This window comes from Gossypium raimondii, chromosome 10 (assembly GCF_025698545.1).
Source record: "Gossypium raimondii isolate GPD5lz chromosome 10, ASM2569854v1, whole genome shotgun sequence".
Lineage (NCBI taxonomy): Eukaryota > Viridiplantae > Streptophyta > Magnoliopsida > Malvales > Malvaceae > Gossypium > Gossypium raimondii.
The window spans coordinates 12978385-12989438 of NC_068574.1; the positions used below are offsets into that span (position 1 = coordinate 12978385).

At 32.9% G+C, this 11054-nt stretch overlaps 1 non-coding gene across 1 annotated transcript; it reads right to left on the minus strand.

The window, feature by feature from the left end:
* Nucleotides 1-1201: 1201 nt before the first annotated feature.
* LOC128034161 (small nucleolar RNA R71) lies at nucleotides 1202-1308 on the minus strand. Its single transcript, XR_008190293.1, has one exon. It is a non-coding gene; the product is annotated as a small nucleolar RNA R71 (small nucleolar RNA).
* Nucleotides 1309-11054: the final 9746 nt, after the last annotated feature.

The window sequence follows — 11054 nt, forward strand, 5'->3', positions numbered from 1 at the left end:
GATATTGAATTAATTGTTTGAATTGGCACAGAGATACATACAATAGATTATTTTAATTTCATAAGTATGTATGTGCATTAACACATTTGCTTATGAAAATTTGCTTAATCAGTTGAATTGATGTAGAGATATAGTCAAGAGATAAATAGATTTTGGTAGATGAGTATGTTCATAAGTTAGCAAATTACCGAGTTGCCGTGAATTTATTCGTAACAACGTGAGCATGATTTTAATAATTCTAAGTTAAGAAATGAAATTTATCTAACACAATTATGTCAACTTGATTAAAATCATCTTTTTAAATCGTGCATTGGAACTTTTTATTTTATTTTTATTTATTTCACTTAGTTAAAAAATTAGTTTTTCACCTCCTCAAATCAAAATATTTTTCTTCACCAAAGTGTTTTTAATTGCATTCATAAATAATTCTTTTCACGGTCCCTATGGGTACGATAACTTGACATTTACCTGTCACTTTATTACTTGTTGCGATTGGGTACGCTTGCACATTTTCATCGTTCCAAGTTTTTGGCGTCGTTGCCGGTGATTGTTTTAAAAGACATTATTTGTGAAATTGTTAATTTTGCATTTTGGTCTATTTTTTTCTATTCAATTTTAATTCCATTTTTTATGTTTTTTAGGTGTTTATGAGTATTGATCAAATTATTGACTTACTCTCCATAGACCCTGAAATTGAAAAAACTCTCTGACAAAGGAGAAAACAAGTGAACGAAAGAAGGATCGAAGAGATGAATTTCAAAAATCCAAACCAAAATCCAGGAGGAACATTCACTTGTAATACTCACAATCTGATCATTGATGCCGATGGCAGAAATTGTGCCATTCGATAATATGTCATTCCTCTATTCAACAAACTCAATCTGAGTATTAGAAGACCCGAAATCAAGGGAAAAAAATTCGAGCTGAAGTCGGTCATGTTCCAAATGTTGCAAAATATGAGTCAATTTAGTAGGATTCCTACTGAAGGTCCATATCTTCATCTTCGACTATTCATGGAAGTGAGTGACTCATTTAAACTAGTTGGGTGGCCGAAGATGCCTTGAGACTGAGATTATTTCCATACTCTTTAAGAGATAGAGCATGAGCGTGGTTGAACTCTCCACCATTCGATTCCATAACTACATGGCAAGACTTGGTTGAATGTTTCTTAATAAAATATTTCCCCCCATCTTTAACCAACAAGATCCGAATTGAAATCACTTCATTTCAGCAACTTGACAAAGAATCTTTATATGAGGCATGGGAACGATTCAAGGAGTTATTATGAAAGTTCCCTCATCACGGCATTCTTTGATGCGTTCAAATGGATACTTTCTATATTGGTCTCAATATTCAACTAGAATGATGGTGGATGTTTCGGAAAATGGAGCCCTTCTTTCTAATTCTTATAACAATGCTTACGAGATTATTGAAAAAATTGACAGCAATAACTATATGTGGCCAACCAACCGAGCAGCCTCAAGAAGACAAGTAGCAAGAATACATGAAGTTAATGCACTTACTTCTTTGGCAGCCCAAGTATCCTCTATGTCTTCTATGCTTAAGAACATAATTGTTAATGGTTTCAATGGTAATCTAACAGGTCAGCAACCAAACCAGTTCGAGGATATTTCTTGTGAATACTGTGGAGATTGCCATTTCTTTGAAAATTTCCCATTAAATCAAGGGTTGAAATATTACATGGGAAATCAAAATTGGAATGGTCCACAGTCAAATTCTTACAACTCTTCATGGCAGAATCATCCAATTTTTCCATGGAGTAATCAATAGGCGGACCATAGCGACTTTTCTATGTCATTTTGACCAAATTATCCGTCAGAATATTCTCAAAAAGTGCAATAACCCACACCAACTGAATCTTCAAGTAATATTGAGAATTTGTTGAAGGCGTACATAGCGACGAATGATGAACTAATCTAAAGCCGAGCAGCAACATTGAAGAATTTAAGAAACCAAGTGGGATAGCTAGCCAATGAGCTCAGAAGCAGACCCCAAGGTATTTGACATAGTGATATAGAAAATCTAAGAAGCACGGGCAAAGAGCATTGCAAAACCGTCACTTTACAAAGTGGGAAGACATGGGAACCTAAAGTTGTCAAGGTTAAAGATAAGCTTATTGTAGCTCAAGGAAAAGAGGAAGTTCAATTGAGTGTTGAAACTCCTATTCAAAAAAGTCATATACGATGATCCTTGATGAGGTAAACTCTAAACCAGTTAGTTCTGATTACTTAACACTCTTATTAGATATAGAAAAATTTCCACAGAAGAGTTGTCCGGTTAAAGCTAAGATTCCACCACTGTCATATCCTCAACGATTCCAGAAGCAACAAAATGATACCCAGTTGAAAGAAATATTTGATAACGAGGTGACTTTTATTAACTTGGATGATGCTAAATCCCTAGATAAAGTTAAAGACTGCTCTACTATTTCCAAGATGGAATCGCTTGCTTCTACAAAATTAAAGCTCAACTCTTTAGACGGTCCATTAGAATATATTCTACTAGAGGATTTACCAAGTGATGATGAAGACAAGGAATGTTTGGCTTGGTTAGAAGCTAACTCAAAGGAATTCACTCAAGAAGTTCCACTTGAATCATTAGAGTTATCATCTCAGGAGTATACGTAACCAAAGTCATTGATTAAAGAGCCAACTAAATTGGAACTGAAGATTTTGTATCCTCATTTGAAATACGACTATTTGGGTCTATCTTCAACTTTACCTGTCATTATTTTAGTTGAGTTCACCAAAGATCAAAAAGAAGATGTACTTGTGATTTTGGAAAGGAACAAGAAGGTTACTGGATGGATTAGTTCACATATTCGAGTCACGGGTTAGAGGATTTGTAAGAATTACAGGAAGTTAAATAAGGCCACCAGGAAAGATCATTACTGGTTTTCTTTCCCTAATAAGATGTTGGACAGATTTGATGGGAAAGAATATGATTACTTCCTCGATGGTTATGTTTGGTATGACAAATGGCCATTTGATACCACCATGGTTAATGACGATCCTGAATAAAATGGAGGGAGTTTTATTCACTTTCTCTATCATTATTTGATATTTATAGTTTTTTTTCACATTTGAATAAAATGGTAGACTTAGATAAAATTTTCTTTGGTTCATTACATTAATTAAAACTTTGTCTAGAAGATTGAGACTTAAGCGGGACCATCTGTGACCCCTCCAGTCTTTCTTGAGAGTTTAATTTAATGTAATTTTTTGAAAAATATTCTTCTTAGTAGGCCGAAGAATTTAAGTATTTGTTTTGTTAAATAAAGGGTCAACTTTTAAGCCAAGCACTAATTTCTTTGAGTTTTTTTAATTTACTTTCAGTATAGGAGCTTAGGATCCAAAAAGGAGTTGCCATTGGGCTTAAAACACTGCTAGAAAGGACAATATTTAACCATTTTCGGCACAAACCTATAGCCCTTACCTTGCTCCACCTCTACTCCCAAGTAGCCCAATATTGCATCTCACTTAACCCCTTAATGTTGCAGCCCTTAACTTTCTAAATCACCAACTCAAACACCTTCATCCGAAGTCACCAAATACTGCACCTAAACTATCCTTAAAACCGCCACCCTCTTCAACTCTAAACCTTACCCTCAGCTACTCACCCACCTGCCCAAAACTGAAACCACCCTTAACAGATTTCTTAAGTTTCACGCTGAAAGTCCCTTCAGCTAGCACCATTTCACGAAGTGAACAGTTTGATATAATGGCTAGACTGCAACACATGCAGTTGCAGCAACAAGCTTACTGGAAATACCAAAAAAATGCGGTATGAATCAGTCAGAGGTACATTTGAAAAATATATATTTCATAACCCGTTTGTTTTTGTGCCTGAATTTCCAGACTTTATACTCGAACCATGGACTCCAATGTCAAGGAAGGGAAAAGATTAGTCAAATTCTGAGGGATCTGCAAATAAATAAAAAGGGGGGATCTTTACTTTATTTTCTTTTCTTTCCTAAGTTATTTAATGTTTTAGGATTAAGTTCTATTAGGATTTTTATTTTTCACATAATAAAACAAGAGGTGGAAATCATAAATAAAAATGAACAAGTTGCAAAGTAGAAATTGTGGCAATAGATATATACATGTCTAAGATTGGATCTTGAGAGAGTTTGGTACTTAAGCAGTCAATCGACTCACCTCCTCTTTTCTAGGGTCTTACCTGGTTATAGTATCTATTCACTTCTAACAATGAGGACACCGTTCATTTTAAGTAGGGGGACCGAAAAATTAAAATTATTTCCTCTTAGAATAAAATTTTCTTTTAATTATGGTTAGATTATATTTTGTTCAAAAATTTGAAATTTTGTTAAGTATGCTAAACTTCAGTATGAATAAAATTCTATTATTCCAATAATTTTTGTTAGCTGAAGTATGACACAATGTACTCTTAATAAAGTGTGTTAATCATATCATAAAATTTTAGTTCCTTAGGAAAGCTAGGCATGCATGAAAGTTTAAGTTTAAGCCTCTAGAATTAACTTCGTAATTTCTTGAGGCGAAATCCTAGGAAGCATGGAATGTTGAAAATGATTTAGGCAATTTTTGTTTGGACCGTTTGAGCCTTTCAAGCCAAACTTGATGAATTTTTATCCCTTGAAACCCAACTTTGAGACTATATGACCTAATTTTATTTGAACATTTGCAATATTTAGCCATCACTTTTCTCTTAATTATCTTTAAATTGTCCCAAACACTAGACTCGGTACTATTCAAAATATTCTTTGAAACAAGTTTGGGGGAGTTGAAAAGAAGTATCAAATGCTCAAAAAATTGCAGTACATACAGCAAAATGCTTGTGAAAGAAAAAGAAAAAAAAAAGAGAAAAGTGAAAAAAAAAAGAGCATATGTACTCAAAAGAAATAGATGTACAAAAGAGCATGTGAAAGAAAAATAAGTTGGTGTATTGAAGGTAATTATTTTGAAGGTCCGATTCCAGCTGTGTCTAGGGTTTTTAGCCTAAATTTATCTATCTTTTACTTACCCCTAGCCTAGTCACGTTACAACCTATTTATAAGACCTACTGATTCAAGTTTCTGTACTACCTAAATAATGGAATAAAATCAAATTGGTAGGGATTTACATGTTTTTATTGAGAAATAATTTAGTCTATTTTTGCTATCATAATAGTTATTGAGATTAATTTGAATGATATGTATACTTAAGTAGCATAATTATCAAAATTCTTGTTCTTGAGCATAAGTATGCTAAATTCATAATTTCATAAAGAATGTTGTTCTAAAGGAATTTTTCAAAGGTGTTTCGGAGAAATTATTTTCAAATTTGTGCATTACTCGGGACGAGAAATGAATTAAGTTTGAGGGTGTGGAAACACGAAAATATACACACTTTTTCATGCACTTTTTAGCTCAAATTCATGCAATTTCGGTAAAATTCTTGTCGAAAAATATGTAATTATTATAAAATAATTAAATTGCACTCAAATTATTAACATGTTTAATTTTAATTAATTTTATATCAAATTTTGATTATTTTTGACAGATTTGCACAAAGGGCGAAAAACGGCTTGGCAGACACTACTAGAAGCGCAAAACCGAGAAGCAATTTTGAAGCATCAAGGAAAATTAATTTTTCAGCCTAAGACGGTCCAAATTATGAATATTAATTCATAATATAATTAATTTTAATTTTAATCCAATTTAATTTGGGTTAAATAAATTATTGTTAATTAATTATGAAAAGGGGCACTAGGCAGCCCAAAACTGTCCCACATGCTGACCCAATCAGCTTGTTTTGTTGATTATTTGAGAAAAATAACCCTTGAAGAGTCCTTCAAATTTCATTCAAACCCCTTCACTATTTATGCCTTTCTAGATTTGCCCCTACCTTGAAATAGCAAGTTTGAAACCTTTAAACTTGCCACATGTGTGGTCGGCCTTGGGGGGACTCTATGGCTGCTGATTTTTGCCACTTTTAGAAACCATCTCAACCTATAAATACCCCTCTTGGTTTCTCACTTCAAACACATCTCAAAACCATTCATTTCTTCACTTCTCTCCCACTTTTCTCTCTTTATTCTCTTTCATTGTTCTTAATTCCCTTTCCGATTTCACCTCTTGAAAAAGATTCATTCATCCACCATTTGCAGCAACATTCAAGTGTTCGTGGAAGCCTCAGTTCAACAAGAACAAGCAGAGAAGGAGGAGCGAAGCAAACTAGTCAAGCCTTGGAGAGACACCGGATTTGATTCTTGTCCCTATCTTTTTAATTTTGTTGTTGTTATGATGAACATGTCTATGAATATTTGTGATGTTGATATGTTTAATTTAATTAATATGGCTTAAATGTAATTTGTGTTAGGTTGATTGCATTTTGTCTACTTAATTTATTAAAATTGTGTTTGTGTTGTTATAGGCCTCGGTAAGATGTTTGATTAAGTAAAATCATGACTAATTTATTCTTGCATTACAATTGTAAGGTAACTAATGAATTAATTATTTAAACGGATTGAAATTTTGATTAATTGAAACGATACTTAATCAGTGTATGTTTAATCATCTAAGGTAGCTGAGGGTTAAATTAGCAATGGTATCTAACGATACATTAGCCTTGCATAACTTGCAAGATTTTTGTGATTAAACTGTTTTAAGGTAGAAATATATTTTTACCTCACGTAATCTTTTATGTGCTTGTGAGATTAAATTAATTGTTTTAATTGGCATAGAGATATGTACAAGAGATTATTTTAATTTCATAAGTATGTATGTGCATTAAAACATTTGCTTATTAAAATTTGTTTAATCGGTTGAATTGACGTAGAGATATAGTCAAGAGATAAATGGATTTTGGTAGGTGAGTATGTTCATAAGTTAGCAAGTTACTAAGTTCCGTGAATTTATTCGTAACAACATGAACATGATTTTAATAATTCTAAGTTAAGAAATGTAATTAATCAAGAAATGTAATTAATCTAACACAATTATGTCATCTTGATTAAAATCATCTTTTGAAATCGTGCATTGGAAATTTTATTTTATTTTTATTTATTTCACTTAGTTAAAATATTAGTTTTTCACCTACTCAAATCTAAATATTTTTCTTCACCAAAGTGTTTTTAATTGCATTCATAAATAATTCTTTTCACAATTCCTGTGGGTACGATAACTCGACATTTACTAGTCACTTATTTACTTGTTGCGATTGTGTACGCTTGCACATTTTCATCGTTCCAGTTATGATTACCGAAGGAAGCTAATCACCTATGCTTAGATTTGATAAATTTACTATTAGATTTCTCATTATTTCATTATTTTTATTATTATTAGGAATCCTAAAAACCTTTCTTTTTATTTGATCATAATATAATTCATTTAAAATACTAATTAGATCTATTTATGCTTAGGTTAAAATTAATTTAATGCTCTTCTCCCATGGGTACAATCCTCGGAGTACTCATCTACTTCGTTGTAACTATATTACAACCTGACCCATAGACTTGCGAACACCGCTTCTTCATATATTTTGTGTAGGATTTATACTTTGGACATCGATACGTCCGGAGGCGGTCACAATGGCAGCAAGTTGTTCGAATAGCCTGCTAGGGGTCTTGGCCTACCCCATCAACAACATCGGGCCAAGCGTTTGAACACCTAGCTGAGGGATGCTCCACCTTTTACAGCTAGTCGTGTGAACGACCAGCCTAGGCAGGCACCAACCAATCAGGAAAAAGGGGAGGCTAGGCATAGAGCTAACCATTCGAACAGCCAGGTCCACCCCATCCATGACATCGGTAGCCTTGTGAGGAGGCGTCGAGCCAGCCAAGCCCATTTGGGAAAAACGACGACGGTTCAGGATGCCGAGGGAAGTTGCATCAGGGATGGAACCACCAGACACGGTGACTGATGGCCAACAGATGGTTGATGATGATAGTTCTTCAGTGGTAGGGCAGTGGAAGAATTATACTCCTAGTGGGACTCTATTAGGTAACTTGATTTCAAATTAACTTTTCCAAAAATAATATTATTTTAATAAATTTAATATTAAATTAAATTTAATATTTATCTTTCTATTATTTTATAAATTTAATATTATTGTGAGATATTAAATTTGATTTAATATTTATCTTGATAATGTTTTATTAATTTAATATGAATATGAGTAATTTCAATCTTGGTTAAACTCTCTCTAAACTCTCCTATATAAAGAGAGCATGGGTCATTATTCTCATAAACTTGAATTTAAGAAAATTTGTACAGAGAAAAATCTCTAAAAAAATTATTCTAGAAAAATTCTAGAGATATTTCTTTATTATTTACAACTTAACCCCAGAAGTTTAGAGAAATTATGAAATTGCCTCATTGTTAATTTTGTAAAAAAAAATTCTAATTCGAAGTGAGCCTACACTCAAGAAAAAAGAGCTTGAGGATAGCGAAAAATACCACTCGGTCGAAGAATTCATCCTAGACGAATCAAAAGGTACGATTGTAACTAAGTGTTTATTAGTTTAAATAACACAACCAAGTTCTTGTTTAAGAACAAATTTTAAAACTCTGGTTTTCCTTTAAACCTATTTTCCGTTGCGTTTTCCAAACCCAATCTTCCAACAAATGGTATCAAAGTTAGGTTTTGCTCTATCTATAAGTATAAAATAGTAATCGACATAGATTTCTCTTCTTGAATGATTCGATTACATAGAAAGTGACATTTTTAAGATCTTATTCATGTTTTGAGTTATATGTGAGAATGGATACAATATTATATATTTGTTATATAATTGTTATTTTTTCCAAGGTTGTGGTTCTTAGGAAATAGACCGTGGACTATCATCTCCACGTTTGTTTTAAAAAAAATTCATAAAATTATTATGAGCCGGAAAAAGACATAAGACTTAAATTAATTTTTTCAAAAGGAGTCCATGACGAGAAGAAGATGAAGAAATGGTGGTTGAAGACCTAAGGAATGCCTTGTGGTGGAAAATTATGTAATTTTGTTCTTCATTATTTTCTAGAAATAGAACCATGGAAACATTAGCTGACAATTTTATTTTAATTACTTATATATTTATATATTTGTTTTATTATTGTTTATAATCTTTATATTATGATATTTATAATTGTGATATATATGTATGAGATTACCCACAGTTGATCGATTAAAGATAAGAAGTGTATTATTTCATTCACTGTTTAAGGTTATTCGATTACTGTGAGAAGTGTGGTAATGAGAAGGTGAATGTCTAGGATTGGATTTGGGAAGGAAGTCTTGGTTTTTAAGCAATAAAATAAGAACCACCTCCTTTTTTTGGGACCATACCTGGTATAAGGTATACATTCACTTCTTTTGTTTTTCCCTTCTAAGAGAAATTGTGAAGAATCAAAATTGTTTGTTTCTATGATTGATTTTTGTAAATGAATATATGTGAATATTATTAAACTATCATTTCATGCCATGCATATCTTGGAAGCTTGTCATATAGATTAGGTAAAAATGTCACTAGGACTCTTGTATGATTATTCTTGAAATCTAGGATAAAAACTTTGCATGTTTTTTAAAATATTAAGTGGGAGAAGGTCTCTGAAGAAAACTTACGACCTCCATCGATGGTCACTAAGTAATAGCATGATAAAGTTTCGAGCCGATTCCTACCTTGATTGCACCCCAAGGTAAACTTTATCATGTGGGTTCACTAGATGGGATCTCTTTTTAATGACAACTAGTCATGCATAACTCTCAATGAGATTGTCCCAAGATGACTCACAAATGAAAGCATTTTCATGATGGGTGTTGAGTCAATGGTTACACACTCAAGATCGTCTCTTATTAAATAGTTTCTCAAATATGATATTTAAGCAAGATATGATGACCAAACGTTAGACGGTTGTTGGTTCGTGTGGAGTCTTGAGAATAAATATTCATTAACTGATTGGATGTAATCCATGTTCTTGTTAGTTAATCATGAGATCCTATGGGTGTGAGAATGATCATGGCAACAAAAAAAATGTTTTTCAAGGTTTTAATACAAGACGTATGCATCATATTACATTCTTGATATGTTGTTAAAATGAAAATATTTGCTTAATACAAAGATAGTAATTAGTGAATCTTTATTGTTTTCAGTTAAAATATGTCTCCTACTCATTTTATTAGCATTCTTATTGAGAATAAATTAAATGGGGATAACTTTTGAGAATGAAAACAGAACTTACAGATATTTCTCAGTTGTGAGAAACACAAAGTCATCCTTGACAAACCTTACTCGCTTAAAGCTCAGCCCAAAGCAAGAAATCATTGGAGAGATTCTGACTTGTTCGCTCGATGCTATATTTTAGTGAGCATGAGTAATATGGTGCAAAAGCAACACAAGAATTTCTGTACTGCTAAAGAGATCATGAAAATTTTAAAGGATTTGCTCGGAGGCTAAGTCACATTGGCTCAACAATCCGCTATTACAAATTTGATGAACTCCTAGCAAAAACTTGGTACTCCTGTCAAAAAACATATACTTAGGATTTTAGGGATTCTTTGCGGAAGCTGAGGACAATGAGGCTAAACTGGACATGAACACTCAAATTGAAATGGTGTTCAAATCCTTGACCAAGAACTTCGCTACATTTACGATTGCCCACAACTTGTGGAACAAGACACTTACCTTGACTCAACTCATGAAGGAATTACAATCCTATGAGTTGATGTTGAACAGTGGTAAGTTGGTTTAGGTGAAACCTAGGGCAAACTTAATTGTTGGCCCCTCGTCCTCTAAGGGGAAGTAGAAAGCTAAGGGAAAAAAGAAACCAACTAAGTCTTCGATTCCACCTCATGTAGATACGAAGAAGATTAAGGTGTCGAAGAATCCTAAAAAGATCAAATATTTCTTCTGTCACAGAAAAGGGCACTTCAGATCAAACTAAAAAGAGTATAAGGATTACCTAGCTTAGAAAGGAAAAGGTATGTTACTATTTATGGTTGAAGCTTGCTTAATGGGAAAATCAATTGACAACTGGGTTATTGATTCTAGAGTCATTAACCATGTGTGTGTTTCTTTACAGGGGTTCAGCA